We start from the raw sequence: 14,791 nt of genomic DNA on the forward strand, positions 1-14,791 counted from the left end.
CGTGGCGGCCGCGGCGGGGCGGCGAGGGGAGCCCGGGCCACTGCACTGCCCCGCGCTCCGGCCAGAGGGCGCCCGGCCCCAACACTTCCCCGCCCCGAGGCCGCCCAGGGCTCTCGGAGTAACCGCACCGGCGATTGGGTCGGCGGCGTGGCGGGGCCATGTTGGAGCCGGGCAGCGACCCCGCCTCCCGCCGCCCTCCACCCCGGGTCAGACCGGGTCGTGTGGGAAGGGGAGCGACAGAAGGGAAGCCTCCCTCCCCGGTCGCCCGGCGCGGCGGGTTCGGTGGCGGGAGCTGCCGCGGCCTCGGCCACCCCTCCAAACCCGGGCCAATCAGCGGCGCGGGCACAAATATGCAAATGGAGCGCCGGTGCTGCCGGAGTGCCGTTCGCAGGGGCTGGTGGGGTCGCGCTGGGGGAGTGAACTGGGCCAATCAGGCGGGTGCGTGGCGGCGCGGGGGAGGCGGTGCCCCTTCACTCCTCCCTCCGCTCCCTCCCGGCCCCGCGCTGACAGGGGGGCCTGGCCGCGCCGCCGGTAAGTGCCGCCGCCACCCGTCGCTGCCACCCGCCGCCCCGGGCGTGGGGAGGAAGCCCCGGGGGCGCCCCGGGCAGCGGTCGCTGCTCAACTGGTGGGGAGAGGCGGGGGCGGGTTCTGTCATCCGGGTGGTCGCATGAGGCCGCCCCCGCCCGGCCAGCCGCGCGTGTCAGTCTCGGTCGAAGCACGGGGCGGCGGGGGCGCCTCAGTCATGGCGATGCCCGAGAGCCCGCGAGCGGCGGTGAGTACGTGCCGCCGCCGCCGCTACCGCCGCTCGGCCGGGGTGGGGGTTGGGGGGGGGGGGTCGGGGCAGGCCGGGCCGCGTCGCGGCCCCCGAGGTGAGGGGCAGGCGCCCGGGGGCGGGCGGGCGCCCAGGGAGGCCTGGGAGGGGGCGCTGCCCGCACGTGCGGCCCAACCCGCCCGCGGCCCGCCCCGCGCCTGTCATGGCTGCGGGCAGCTGCCCCCGCCTCCCAGCCCGCAGACCCCGGGGTCGGTACCGGGTCGCAGAGCCTGTTGCGTCGGATGAAGGTGAGGGCAGGGCGGGCAGGGCGTGGGTTGGCAGGACCCCCCGCCCCCCCACCCTTCCCCGCTTGAGGTCCGGGCCTCCCCGTCCGCTCGCTTCCCTCCGGAGGGTCGGGCTTCCCTCCATCCTGCAGCTTCTTCCCCCGCCCGCCTGCTTTCTCGCCTCCGTGACTCATGACAAGGCGTCCCGCGCGAGTGCTGGGTGCCCTCGAGCCCGGGACGCCCCCGGAGCTTTCCCAGGCCTGGGCGTCCGGGTTACGACCGCAGTGCTTCTCTGTGATACCCCGCCCCGAGGGCCTCTCCACGTCTGCAGCGGGGCCCCGACCCCACCAGCCCCTGTGTGTGTTGGGCCTCCGCCGTGACTGCTGCTTTCTTGGCATCTGGGTGTGGGACGTGATGGGTGGTTCCAGGGCTCTCTCGCGGAGATCCATCCCAAAGCCACGCACGACCCGGAAAGCCTGGGTGTCTGACTGGCCTGTAGCAGTCGCCAGCTCAGAGTGGTTTCTGTTTGTTCCTTTTTTGGTTTTGTTTTGCCCCCTCCCCCGCCCCTTTTCTTAAGGAAAATAAAACTTTTCAGAACAAAGTAGACGAGGTTTTTTTTTTTTTTTTTCCAATTGTGATTATTTACCAGTGTTACACAGTTACTTTCTTGGAAGACTAAGATTTGACTCTGTAGTGACTTTTTATCAATTTATGTGAAATACTCATAAGTACTTCAGAGCCCCTCCCCATTAAATAAAGTTTATCTTCATGAATGCAATCATTATCACAATTTAATTTCTTAGTTTTGCACTTCTCAGCTTATCCTTTTCTCTGATTTCAGACTCTAGTTTTACTTAAGCATCTATGATCTTGAACAGAATTTTTGTTATTATTTAGCCTAAACTCTGCATAATTGTACAGGTACTTAGAACCATTAGATTTACAAATACTTGAATGTACCTAAGGGGAACTTGGAGAAGGAAATGGCAACCCACTCCAGTATCCTTGCCTGGAAAATCTCATGGACTGAGGACGGAGGAGCCTGGTGGGCTGCAGTCCATGGGGTCACAAAGAGTTGGGCACGACTGAGTGACTAACAAGGGGAACTTAAGGGAGGATTCCTCTTTGCAGGACGGGGGTTGTTGTGTTTGGTTTTTGGTTTTTGCAATGCAAAAGGATGAATTTAGTGTTTCTTTTATGTTAGATATACAGAACTTGAATTTAAATGTGTCTTTTTGCTAACAGGTAGCACAGAGCCTTCCATATGACCAATGTTTGATAAATACTATTTTTGGGTTTCCTGGGTGGCTCAGTTGTAAAGAATCCGCCTTCAACGCAGGAGACTCCAATTCCATCTCTGGGTCAAGAAGATCCCCTGGAGGAGGAAATGGCAACCCACTTCTGTATTCTTGCCTGGGAAATCCCATGGGAAGAGCCTGGCGGGCTACAGTCCATGGGGTCCCAAAAGAGTTGGACATGACCGAGCAACAAAACATTTTTTGTTAAATAATAAAATATTTTTTATTAAACAACAAAATATTTACTAAATGAAAAATATCTATTGCTACCGTGTAGCTTTCAAGACTTTTCTGTTTATATTGCCTTGTTATTGTTTAGTCGCTAAGTGGTGCCTGACTTTTTTGTGACCCACATTGACTATAGTTCGCCAGGTCCCTCTGTCCATGGGATTTCCCAGGCAAGAATACTGGAGTGGTTTGCCATTTGCTTCTACAGGGGATCTTCCTGACCGAGGGCTCAAACCTGCATCTCCTGCATTATCAGGCAGATTCTTTGCTGCTGTTGTTCTGTTGCTCAATTGTGTCTTATTCATTGTGACCCCATTGATTGCAGCACACCAAGCTTCCTTGTCATTCACTATCTCCTGGAGTTTGCTTAAACTCATGTCCATTGAGGGGGTGATGTCATCCAACCATCTCATCCTCTATTGCCCTCTTCTTCTCCTGCCCTCAATCTTTGCCAGCATCGGGATGTTTTCCAGTGAGTTGGCTCTTCACATCGCCTGACCAGAGTATTGGACTTCAGCTTCAGCATCAGTCCTTCCAGTGAATATTCAGGGTTGATTTCCTTCAACCTGGTTTGATCTTGCTGTCTAAGGTGGATTCTTTACCATTGAGCTACCTGGGAAGTCCTTCACGTTAAATAGTTATGGTATACTCCAAAGTCTTGGCAGGTCTCAGTCCTTGGGGAGTTTCCTATAAAATCCACTTCATGTAATATAGACATAAAATGATCTGAGGAAGATCAAAGTAGTTGCCTCCCAGGCTTGCCTCTGGTATCTCTGTCATCCTTGAACAGTTTTAGAATAGTGGGTATTGTAGAGTTTAATAACAAAAACCGTTGTGATTGATTAACTAGGAGAAAATGGTGTCCTAAGGATATTGGAAATAATATTAGGAAGAAAATATTGTGCTGGTGTAACCAGTAAAGCCTTCTTGTCTTGGTGTGCTGATTGGAGAGACTCAGGACTTTGTCAATTTACTAGCTGTATAGTTGTAGTCCGGTTAATTAAATGCTGTGAATCTTCATTTTCTCCCATTTAACAAATCTGTGATTCTAAATATCCCAAGATTTTTCTCTGAAATGCAAATTATTCTTGGCTTTAAGTTTTCAAAAGGCAGAGGTTTTGAAAGAGATAGTGGTATATTGGTATTTCAGGTAAATTGGCCTTTCTGGGAAACATTTTTAGAATAACCTCAAGTGAGCAAGTATGAATAAAGGTAGGAAAGCAGTGTTCTCAATGGGAAAAGCCCACGACAAGAAAAGATTAATGAAATCATAGCCTTTTCAACTTGGAAATATCTTTAGATACTTCTAACTCCAGACCCTGTATCTAATATGACTGCATGCCTTCCATAAGGCACTGAACTAACTACACCTTGGTAGTTTACTTATGGAAATAAGATAGACTCGAAGGAGAGGCTTGTGTAAATTTAGGATGGGGAACTGAAGTAGCATTACAGATTTAGAAGTAAAATCTATTGAAGCTTCTACCAATAGTAAAATGAAAATGTCGGTACATATGAATATTTCAGATTTTCTGAAGAGTTGGATCAGTGATAGAAATGTAATACAAGAAAAATTCAACTATTACAGTTTGACAGCAAAGGGAAAAAAGTCTCAGGTCAAAGTCTAAAAAGGAAAAATGAATATGATTGAAATAATCTACTGGGGAAATTTCATCAGGTGTTAGTATAATGAATAAAAAACATAGCAATGAGAATATAGAAACGAGGTGGTTGGTCAGAGTGAAAATGAATTATGAAAACTAATTATGAGAGTGTGTTGTCATAAATGTTTGAAAAACTCTAAAAGCCAAAGACTGCAATTAGAAGGGATTCATGGAGACTGAGATAGAATGATTTTATTGTAACATTTCAAATGTTTTGTAGATGTTGTGGTCTTAACATGATTAAGGTGTTTTAGCAAAACACAGATTTAGCTTTTTTACACTTGTCTACTTTGTAAATATAAGTTGCCACATTGCAGTTTTATAACTGTCGTCTAATACTTTGTGTCTCTTTACTCCTTATTTGGGCTTCACTCCCATACATTCCACCTCTCTGAGTTTTACCAGTCTGTGAATACTCAAGTCAAATTCCACATTGTGTAAAATCATCTCTTATCATCGTAGCCCTTAAGGATTTCTCCTTCCCATGAAATCATAGCATTATTATTTGTCTCACTTTTTTGACATTGTGTAGTTTCCTGGCATTCCTTCTATTGTATTGCCTTTGAATTTGCAAGAATACTTTTTGCTCTTTTCTTTTAGAAGCAGTTGGAAAGTTGAAAAAGTGATGGTGAGAAACCTAAAGGAGGGGAAAGCCACTTTGAGCTGTAATTTGTTTCCTGGACTCCAGGTCATAAACATCCATCCGTCCATTAAGCAGATTTATTAAGTGGTCCTTTTATTTAGTAATTTATTATATGTACTATAATGTGACCTCTGCCTTTCTAGAATATACAGTCTAATAGTGGAAACACATAACGAATAAACAATAAACAAATGTCAAATTTCAACTTAGGATGAATACAGTAAGGAAAGAGAACAGAATGCTATGAGAGGGAAAAATGGAGAAGGTTTTAGTGTGTATGGTCAGAGAAGGCCTCTTAGGTGGTGCTGTTTAAGTCACGACGACAAGACTAAGAAGCCAGGCAGGAGAAGAGATTCCTGGAATGGAGAAAAATACATATGAAGGCAAGAAAACGATCCATACCTTGAAGAAATGAAAGAAGTTCAGGGTAGCAAGAACATAATGGAGGGAGACCATGCAGGATGAAAAGAGAGAGAGGCAGAAAGCAGATCATGCGGGGCCTTGCAGGGCACATTAAAAGACTTTTGGGTTTTACTAAGGACATTTCAGTCATTGAAGATTTTGAAGCAGAGGAGTGAAATAATTTTTAAAATATCACTTTCGTTTAGATTGGAGCTAAAGGCAAGAGTGAAAGCAAAGACATTATGCTACTATCATCATTGAGGTAAAACAGTGCTAACTGGAACTGGGGTAGCAGCTATAGAGATGAGGGAATGGAAAAGGTGATATATGTATACATAAAATTTGATTTGCTAGAGACAAGGAGATGGGAATGATAGAGAAATTGACAACTTCATTGTGAACTGAATGTAAATGAAAGGTGTCAAAAATGACCTCCAGGTTCCTGGCTTGAGAATTAGGTGGTGGTGAGATGTACTGAGAAAGTGGTGAGGGAGAAAAAAGGTTTGGTGAGAAAGCTTTGAATACTGTCCATACACAGGTGTCTTCAATGGTTTTATCTGAGTGGTAGATGCCTCAGTCAGGATAGCTTTAACTATGTGTATGACACCACACTATGACATGTTCATAGCTTGTGTTTTGAGAGAAAGATGTAGACTTCCTATTTATGTTAAAAAAATTGGTAACTGAAATGACCTTTATAATAGTGTTCTTCAGTTTTTGAATGTTTGTGAATATCTTAATGTAGATTGGGCTTCCCTTGTGGCTCAGCAGGTAAAGAATCACCTGCAATGTGGGAGACGAGGGTTTGATCCCTGGGTTGGGAAGATCCCCTGGAGACAGAAAAGGCTACCCTCCCCAGTATTCTGGCCCGGAGAATTCCATGGACTGTATAGTCCATGGGGTCGCAAAGAATCAGACAGGACTGAGCAACTTTGACTTAATGTAGATTACATTGATACGGAGGTTTAAGGAAAAAAAAAAACTTGAGTGTAGTATTAGATGGGTTTATGTATTACTTGGGTGATGGTGCAGAATACAAGTCTTATAGTCTTGATATCCTCAGGAAATCAGCAGTCTTTAAAGTTATTAGCTTGTAAGTAGCCTGATAGTAAACGTATCATTTTTAATGAGGCTTCTGGTGCTTATGAGTAAAAATTATACCTTAGGTTATTAGTAGCTATTGTTTATCAAATAGCTACAGATGTTGATATGTTTTTATAATTTGGCATAATTAAGTGAAGTTAGCTAAATGAATTTAAGGTTTTTGTTTTTTTTTTTTTTTTGAGAGGAGTGGTTTGTGCTTTAAAACTTTTTTTAACCAGTAATTTTGGACGTTGTTATGGCCACCTCATGCAAAGAGTTGACTCATTGGAAAAGACCCTGATGCTGGGAGGGATTGGGGGCAGGAGGAGAAGGGGACGACAGAGGATGAGATGGCTGGATGGCATCACAGACTCAATGGACATGAGTTTGAGTAAACTCCGGGAGTTGCTGATGGACAGGGAGGCCTGGCGTGCTACGATTCATGGGGTTGCAAAGAGTCAGACTTGACTGAGAGACTGATCTGAGCTGAACTGATTGCTCCAAACAGACAGGATTTGAAATTTTAGGAGAGGGGTATTTATCTTTCTTGGCCATTGATTATGTCAGGTTAAGTTCCTGACTAAGCAGCAGCCCTCTATTGAAAATCAGGGGAATTTCCTGGTAGTCTGGTGGTTAGGATTTCTTACTTTCACTGCTGAAGGCTCTGGTTCAGTCCCTGGTTGGGGACTGTAAGTCGTGTGGCACACCCCCCAAAAAAAGGATTATTGGAAATCAGTGGTTATTCACCTGAAAGATAAATGCTAATATATCTTACTAGGTTTTTTTGTTTTTATAAGAAGGAAAAGATGGTAAGGATAATGTTTAGGTTTCATATATTTTGCATAAAATGTTTTGTCTTAAAATTTTGTGCTTTACTACAGCTTGGGTAAATTAAAAAATTTTTTCATCGAATTAGCTGACTCGAATTCAGTATGTTTCTGCATTTTCTCAGTTATTTTGAAAGAGTTGCAGTAATTTTATGGGGGCAGAAACTGAAGTACAAGAGTTTAACAAGCATATAGGTATTTGGAAAATGGAGTTAGTGTAGAATTTATTTTCAATATTTGTTTTTGAGTAGAAGGATAGAAAACAAGATGATTTTATTTGTACATTTACGTTTTTGCTAAAGCAGGAGATATTTGCTCTTGCCTAAAGTTAGAAGGGAAGCAGGTAATTGCAGAGGGTGATTAAAGATCCTCCAGAGGTGGAACATGTAAGTCCCTTTGAAAGGCTGGATGGAATGGTGACTATTAAGAGGTGAAAGATTAATCTTTGGGAAGGAGTCATACTTCCTCTTTTGAAAAGAGTGTAATAGAAGAAAAAAGGAATAGATTCAAAAACAGATACATGCTTTGGAAAAGATGATTGGTGAATTTCAACTGAAAAACCTCAGAAAACTAAGAGGCAGAATTGTTTGGGGTGAAAATGGGGAAGTTAGGATTGCAGAATTGGGAGAAAAACAAAAAAACTGCAAAGAGATAGCCTCAAAGCCTGGAAAAGTGAATTTAAACATTAAGCAAAAGCAGGGACTGCATTTAAGGCAAATGTTAGGTTCTGGGCATGTAATAATTGTTAGGAATATTATAAATATTGAAATTGTTAGTTGAAATGGACTGAGGCAAGGAGGTAAAATTACAGTGGTGATGTTAATAAAGTATGGTGGGTTGAGTGAGTGTAAAAGGACCCAGGGGTATTGAAAATGATAAGAGGACAGCATTGGAGATAATTAGTGAAAGAGTTTGAGGAGGTCTAGAGAAGCCTAACAGTCTTCGGAAGGTTTGGAGGACTATAGGTTCTTGGGAAGTCAGAAAAGAGATAAGAGGTATGAGAGGGAAGTCAAAGTTGCTCAGTTGTGTCCAGCTCTTTGCCATCCCATGGACTGTAGCCCACCAGGCTCCTCTGTCCAAGGAATTCTCCAGGCCAGAATACTGGAGTGGGTAGCCGTTCCCTTTTCCAGGGGATATTCCCAACCCAGCGATCGAACCCATGTCTTCCACATTGCAGGCAAATTGTTTACAGTCAGAGCAATCTACATTTGTTAAACACTTACTGTATTTTAAGAACTTTGAATGTGTTTCTTAACTGTGCATCAACTTTGCAAGTTAAATGGTGATAATCAGCCTGAGTCTCAGTTTTTAGTGTATTTCGAATTTTGGAAAATTCTGCATTTAAATCAGTTTCCTGTTTTTAATGTTAATAGTATAGACACACACACTTAATTTGGTTATGAGTAAGACTAATATTCAGGACCACTTAATTAAACAACTTAACCTGACTCAGTAGCAAATAGGAAACTTTTAATCTTTCTTCAATATCAGCCTCAAATTAATTTTCCCAGTTAGCTTTTACTAAGAGTAGAGATGAGATTATATTTTTAAAGATTTTCTTTCTGTGAGATGTAAACCAACACTAAATTAAGTATGAATGCCTACAGAGTAATTAATTGAATTTAGTAAGTGGTGATCTACAGACCAGAGATGTTAATATAAGCATTACCTGAGTGCTGTTTAGATTAGTAGTTGGAGTTCTTTTAAACCAAGGAATGCTTTGTTTTTAAAAGATCCTACTTGAAAGCTTAATCTGTAAAATAAAAGAATATGCAGGGCGAAATTTTACAGGAGAAGAAATGGGGGAAGGGGTAGTCTAAAGCCTTTCCTTCCTTTGGCTAAATGTTACCCAGTAATCTAGAGAGAGCATAGTTTGAAAACAGCATTTACAGAGTGCTTTTTGTGGGTTATTTATTACAGTTCTAGGAGATCGGTATGAGTATATTACACTCCCCATTTGCAGATGAAGAAACTGAGCTTGAAAATGATTAAGTGACTCGTTTAAGATTACATAGCCCTACTCCAGTATTCTGCACTGGGAAACCCCATGGACAGAGGAGCCTGGTGGGCTACAGTCCGTGTGGTCGCAGAGTCTGACATGACTGAGCAACTGAATACACACACACAACAGGTGATAAAGCTGACCAGTCTCTTTTCAAAGCCCTTACTTTTACTTCTGTGTTATAGGGTCCCTTGTAGAATAACTTATCAATGAAAGCGGAATGCTTTGTGGGATACCTGGGCATTAAGCTTCAGTTGGATCACTGAAGGCATTCTCATGTACGCAACTGTGTGTGTGTGTGTGTGTGTGTGTGTGTGTGTAGGGTAAATATATATAACCTAAAATTTACTATTTTAACCATTTTTAAGTGCAGTCCAGTGGAGGCATAGTTCAGGTCATAAAAATGATATATTTTTGCTTAAAAGAATGTTTTTGAATCTCAATTTTTGGTGCAGCTATTAGAATTGAGAGGTTTTGTTTTGTTCAACATTATGACATTGAATTCTTGAAAACATTTGAGGATTTACTATGTGGCAGGAATTACACTAGATGTTCAGGATAAAGATGAGTAAGGACCATTCTCTGCACACCTCTTATTTTGTAGGGAAGACAGACAAGTAGACCAAGAATGATAATGCAGTGTATGAAGTGTGGAATCCAAAAATTGAATGCTTGGGACTTGCCTGGCAGTCCAGTGGTTAAGACTCCGGGGACACGGGTTCGATCCCTGGTTGGGGAACTAAGATCCCACATGCCACATGGCATGCCTCCCCCACTCAAACTCAAAACAAACCAGCCCTAAAATAAATGCTTAACCTTTCTAGAGGGCTGTGTGTGTGTGTGTGTGTGTGTGTGTACACCATGTATTAGCTTCCTGGGGATTGTAGAACTTGAATTTAATATCAGAGCATTATCAGCTGAAGGAACAGGGGTGGTGGGAAGTGATATAGGTGAAGAGAACTTCCTGTGTGTATTAATGGAGATGTGAGAAAATTTGATGAATTCAAGCAGCATTTCAATGTGGTTAAGTCATGGACTGTTGTTCAGTCGCTAAGTCAGGTGCGACTCTCTTGCGATGCCACGGACTGTAGCCCGTCAGGCTCCTCTGTCCATGGGATTTCCCAGGCAAGAATACTGAAGTGGGTTGCCATTTCCTTCTCTAGGGGATCTTCCCAATCCAGGGATTGAACCCACATTTCCTATTATTGTAGGTGGATTCTTTACCACTGAGCCCCTGGGAAGCCCCAGGCATGGATTACCTATGGGGAAATAGAAGCAAAAACGGGTGGAGAGGCAGTGATATCTTCAGCAAAGGAATGTAAAGTGAGGTTGCTCAGTTGTGTCCGACTCTTTGCAATCCCATGGACTGTAGCCTACCACGCTCCTCCGTCCATGGGATTTTCCAGGCAAGAGCACTGGAGTGGGTTGCCATTTCCTTCTCCAGAGGATCTTCCCAACCCAGGAATTGAACCCTGGTCTCCCGCATTGTAAGCAGACGCTTTACCATCTGAGCCACCAGGGAAGTACAAAGGAATGTAATGAGCAAGCAAATATATTTGGGAGATGAGTTTAGGCATATAATGATACTATTGGTTAGTATAAATACTTTTTTTAAATGAGTTGGAAACTAGGTACAATCAGATGCAACAGGCTCTTACTAATTTTTCCTCTAGTTAACATAGAATCTTGGTATATGTTCCTAGTTCTGCAGATCAGTGAGAAGAAAATACATATTTATTGAGCAGTTACTATATTTTAGACTTCCTTCTTCTGAACACTGCGACAGCCCTGCAGTGTGGAAGGTTAGGTGAGGAAAATGAATTCCAAAGAACCATTGAAGGTTATAAAACTTAGAAATGGCAGTTAGAATTTGAACTCATGACTGATCTTCTTCAACTATGCTATAGGCCGATCAGTATTTTCCAGAGATTTTTCTTATTGAGTAGGAATCTAATTTATTTTATAACTAATTAGCTGGATGGATGCCTAATGCAGTTAATCTGAAACATACCAAGTATACAGGGAGCAGAGGTAAGGATGGTCTTTAATAGAGTTGTATAAACAAATGTAGTAGAGATTGGAATACATGACTTGTACAACTTCTTATGTGGGCTTCTGTGATGATTTAGTGTGTTGTACATTAATCAGATCAGATCAGATCAGTCGCTCAGTCGTGTCCGACTCTTTGCGACCCCATGAATCGCAGCACGCCAGGCCTCCCTGTCCATCACCAGCTCCCGGAGTTCACTCAGACTCACGTCCATCGAGTCAGTGATGCCATCCAGCCATCTCATCCTCTGTCGTCCCCTTCTCCTCCTGCCCCCAATCCCTCCCAGCATCAGAGTCTTTTCCAATGAGTCAACTCTTCGCATGAGGTGGCCAAAGTACTGGAGTTTCAGCTTTAGCATCAGTCCTTCCAAAGAAATCCCAGGGCTGATCTCCTTGTACATTAATAAAACAACCTAAATTATCTTGTCTACTGAGGAAAGTTTTGAAGGATATTCTTCTGTATAACTATTAACAAGTTAGTTTATCTTTCTGTTCTAGTTTTTGCTAGTATTGATATTGTTATGTAATAGGGTCAAATTAGCCTGAAAATCTTTTTCAGTGAGGACAGTGTTATTCATGCAAATAGTGGAAGGTTAGAACAATCTTCTGTAGCATAATTTCTTTTTTAGAATTTAAGTATAGAACATTATGGGTGATGTCTTCACAGGAAAAAAAGTAAGTTTTTTAAAAGTTAAGAGGTATTTTGGGGGCTTCCCAATACTGGTGGCTCAATAGTAAAGAATCCACCTGTGATGCGGGTTTGACCCCTAACCTGGGAAGATCCCACGTGCGGTAGAGCAACCTAGCCCGTGCGCCATAACTACTGACCCTGTGCTCTGAAGCCTGGGAGCTGCAGCTTATGAAGCCCACGTGCCAGGTCTGCTGAAGCCCATGCTCCTCAACAAGAGAAGCCACCACAGTGAGAAGGCCACATACTGCACCTGGAACGTGGCCCTGCTTACCGCAACTACAGAAAAGCCCAAGCAGGAGCAAAGACCCAGCACAGCGAACAAGCAAATAAAAAAAATTATATTAAAAAAATGTTTTTAAGTAAGCTAAGTTTCATAAATGTTTATTGGGTTGGCCTAAAAGTTTGTTGTTTCCACAAGGTAGTATGGAATAGCCTGAACAAACTTGGCCAACCTAAATATTTTAGAATATAGAGCCCACTACTTTTTATCTTCCTAGCATTTATTCCATGAAGAAGATTTTAAGCTTTTTTCCCTGATATCTCTAGTTTGGTTAGGGTATGTGTTTGTGTGAGTAGAAAATTAACCAAGTGCACAGTGTTGATCAATGACACCTTCATAAGCATTCAGTCCAAGCCTGTTATTGACAAGGAAATTGGGGGGGCCAGATGGTTGTTAAATATGCTGTCACAGATTTAAGTAGTTCCAGGAATTAGAATTTTGGTCTCTACACTATACAGGAGAAAACAAATAATACTAATAGGTTTTAGTTTATAGTGTTAGGTAAGGACATTTTTCTTTTGAATCCTTTTAGTTTACTTGGAAAATTTCTATTCAGGCTTTTAAGGCACTACCAGTAAATTAAGCAGAGACAAAGTTGATGTTCATCAGTTTCACAGTATAATATTTTGGTTAGCCCTGAGCAGGTTAGGTCTGATAATTGGGTCATAGTTTGGGGTTTGGTATCCTGACATCTTTTACTCTACTAACCATAAAATAGCTAAGTGTACTACACAGGTTAGATTCTATAGCATATCATGCTTCCTATTCACAAAGACTTAGAAAAATTTTTAATGAACCATCAGTTCAGTTCAGTTGCTCCGTTGTGTCTATCTCTTCACTACCCCATGGACTGTGGCATGAACAGTAATATATATAAAATTTATATATACCATAATATACATAAAATGGAATATTGTTCAGCCTTAAAAAGGAAAGACATTCTGACATGTGCTACAACATGGATGAACCTTGAATACATTATGCTAAGTGAAATAAGCCTCTTACACACATATACACAAATACTGTATGATTCTACTTATATGAGATATCTAATGTAGTCAAATTCATTACAAACAGACATTAAAATAATGTTGCCAGGGGACTGGGATTGGAGGAAGGGGAATAGTGAGTTGTTTAAATAGAAAAGATTTCAAATTTGCCAGGGGAAAAAATTCTGAAGATTGGTTGCGCAAAAATCAATATGTTTAAAACTACTGAACTCTACATTTAAAAATGGTCAAGATGGTAAATTTTATTTTTTACAACAATTAAAACTTTAAAATATTTTGTGTTTTGCAGATAAAAACATTAATTTTTTGAAAAGATATGTGCACCCTTGTGTAAATTGCAGCATTATTTATAATAGCCAAGATATGGAAACAACCCACATGCCCATCAAATAGATGAATAGATTAAAAAGATGTGGTATATATATAGAAAAAAGAATACAGTCTTGCCATTTGTAACAACATGTATAGGCCTTGATGATATTATGCTATGTGAAATAAGAGACAAATACTATATGCTTTTACTTGCATGTGGAATCTAACAAAACAAGTCATAACAAAAGAGAAACTGGAGTTATAGATACAGAGAACAAACAGGTGGCTGCCAAAGGAAAGATGGTGGCAGGGGGGAGGAAAGAAAGAGGTGAGGGAGATTGAAAGGTACAAACTTTCAGTTGCAAAATAAACGTCACTGGTATGAAGTGTACAGTTTGGGGAATACCGTTAACCAAGTAATACCTTCGGTGATGTCATAACTAGTCTTAACATGGTGATTTTTTGAAATATATAGAAAGAGACTATGTTGTGTAACAGGAACTAACATAGTGAAGGTGAATTATACTTTAAAAACACACAAACAAACTGGGAAACAGAGATCAGATTTATGATTACCAGAGGCAGGAGTAGGGGCTGGAGGGAGGGGAATTGGATGAAGGCCATCAAAAGGTACATGATAAGGTAATTAACACTTCTGTTTGTTGTCATATATGAAAGTTGTTAAAGTAAATGCTAAGAGTTCTCATCCAAATTTTTTTCTGTTTCTTCAATTGTGTATCTGTGTGAGATGATGAGTTGGAGAAGGCAATGGCACCCCACTCCAGTACTCTTGCCTGGAAAATCCCATGGACGGAGGAGCCTGGTAGGCTGCAGTCCATGAGGTCGCTAAGAGTCGGACACGACTGAGCGACTTCACTTTCACTTTTCACTTTCATGCATTGGAGAAGGAAATGGCAACCCACTCCAGTGCTCATGCCTGGAGAATCCCAGAGACGGGGCAGCCTGGTGGGCTGCTGTCTGTGGGGTCGCACAGAGTCGGACACGACTGAAGTGACTTAGCAGCAGCAGCAGCAGAGATGATGAGTGATCTCTAAACTTAATGTAATAACCATTCATGATGTGTGTCAGAGCATTTTGCTGTACACCTTCAGCTTACACAGTGCTGTATGTTAAGTACATCTCAATAAAACTGGAAGAAAAAAATTAAAAATAGTTTTAAATAGGCCATAAGCTCATTGTCCAGATAACCACTAATCCCATTTTTTAGAAAGTTTCATGTAAGATTTTTAAAAAGAACAAAAACTGT

General features: G+C 42.3%; 1 protein-coding gene across 8 annotated transcripts in view; it reads left to right on the forward strand.

Annotated features, from left to right (window-relative positions):
- The window catches only part of CHD9 (chromodomain helicase DNA binding protein 9), a 226,957-nt gene that overhangs the window by 62,015 nt on the left and 150,151 nt on the right, over positions 1 to 14,791 (forward strand). For 6 of the 8 annotated variants that reach the window (XM_025268656.3, XM_025268665.3, XM_025268663.3 and 3 more), the window contains exon 1: positions 381 to 531. The exons of 1 other annotated variant lie outside the window; for it this stretch is intronic. The gene's annotated coding sequence lies outside the window, so the exon portion shown is untranslated. Of the gene's footprint in view, positions 1 to 380; positions 532 to 551; positions 773 to 14,791 lie in introns of those variants that run through there. One more of the 8 variants, XM_025268657.3, reaches the window with a different exon arrangement.

Source organism: Bubalus bubalis, chromosome 18 (assembly GCF_019923935.1).
Source record: "Bubalus bubalis isolate 160015118507 breed Murrah chromosome 18, NDDB_SH_1, whole genome shotgun sequence".
Taxonomy (NCBI): domain Eukaryota; kingdom Metazoa; phylum Chordata; class Mammalia; order Artiodactyla; family Bovidae; genus Bubalus; species Bubalus bubalis.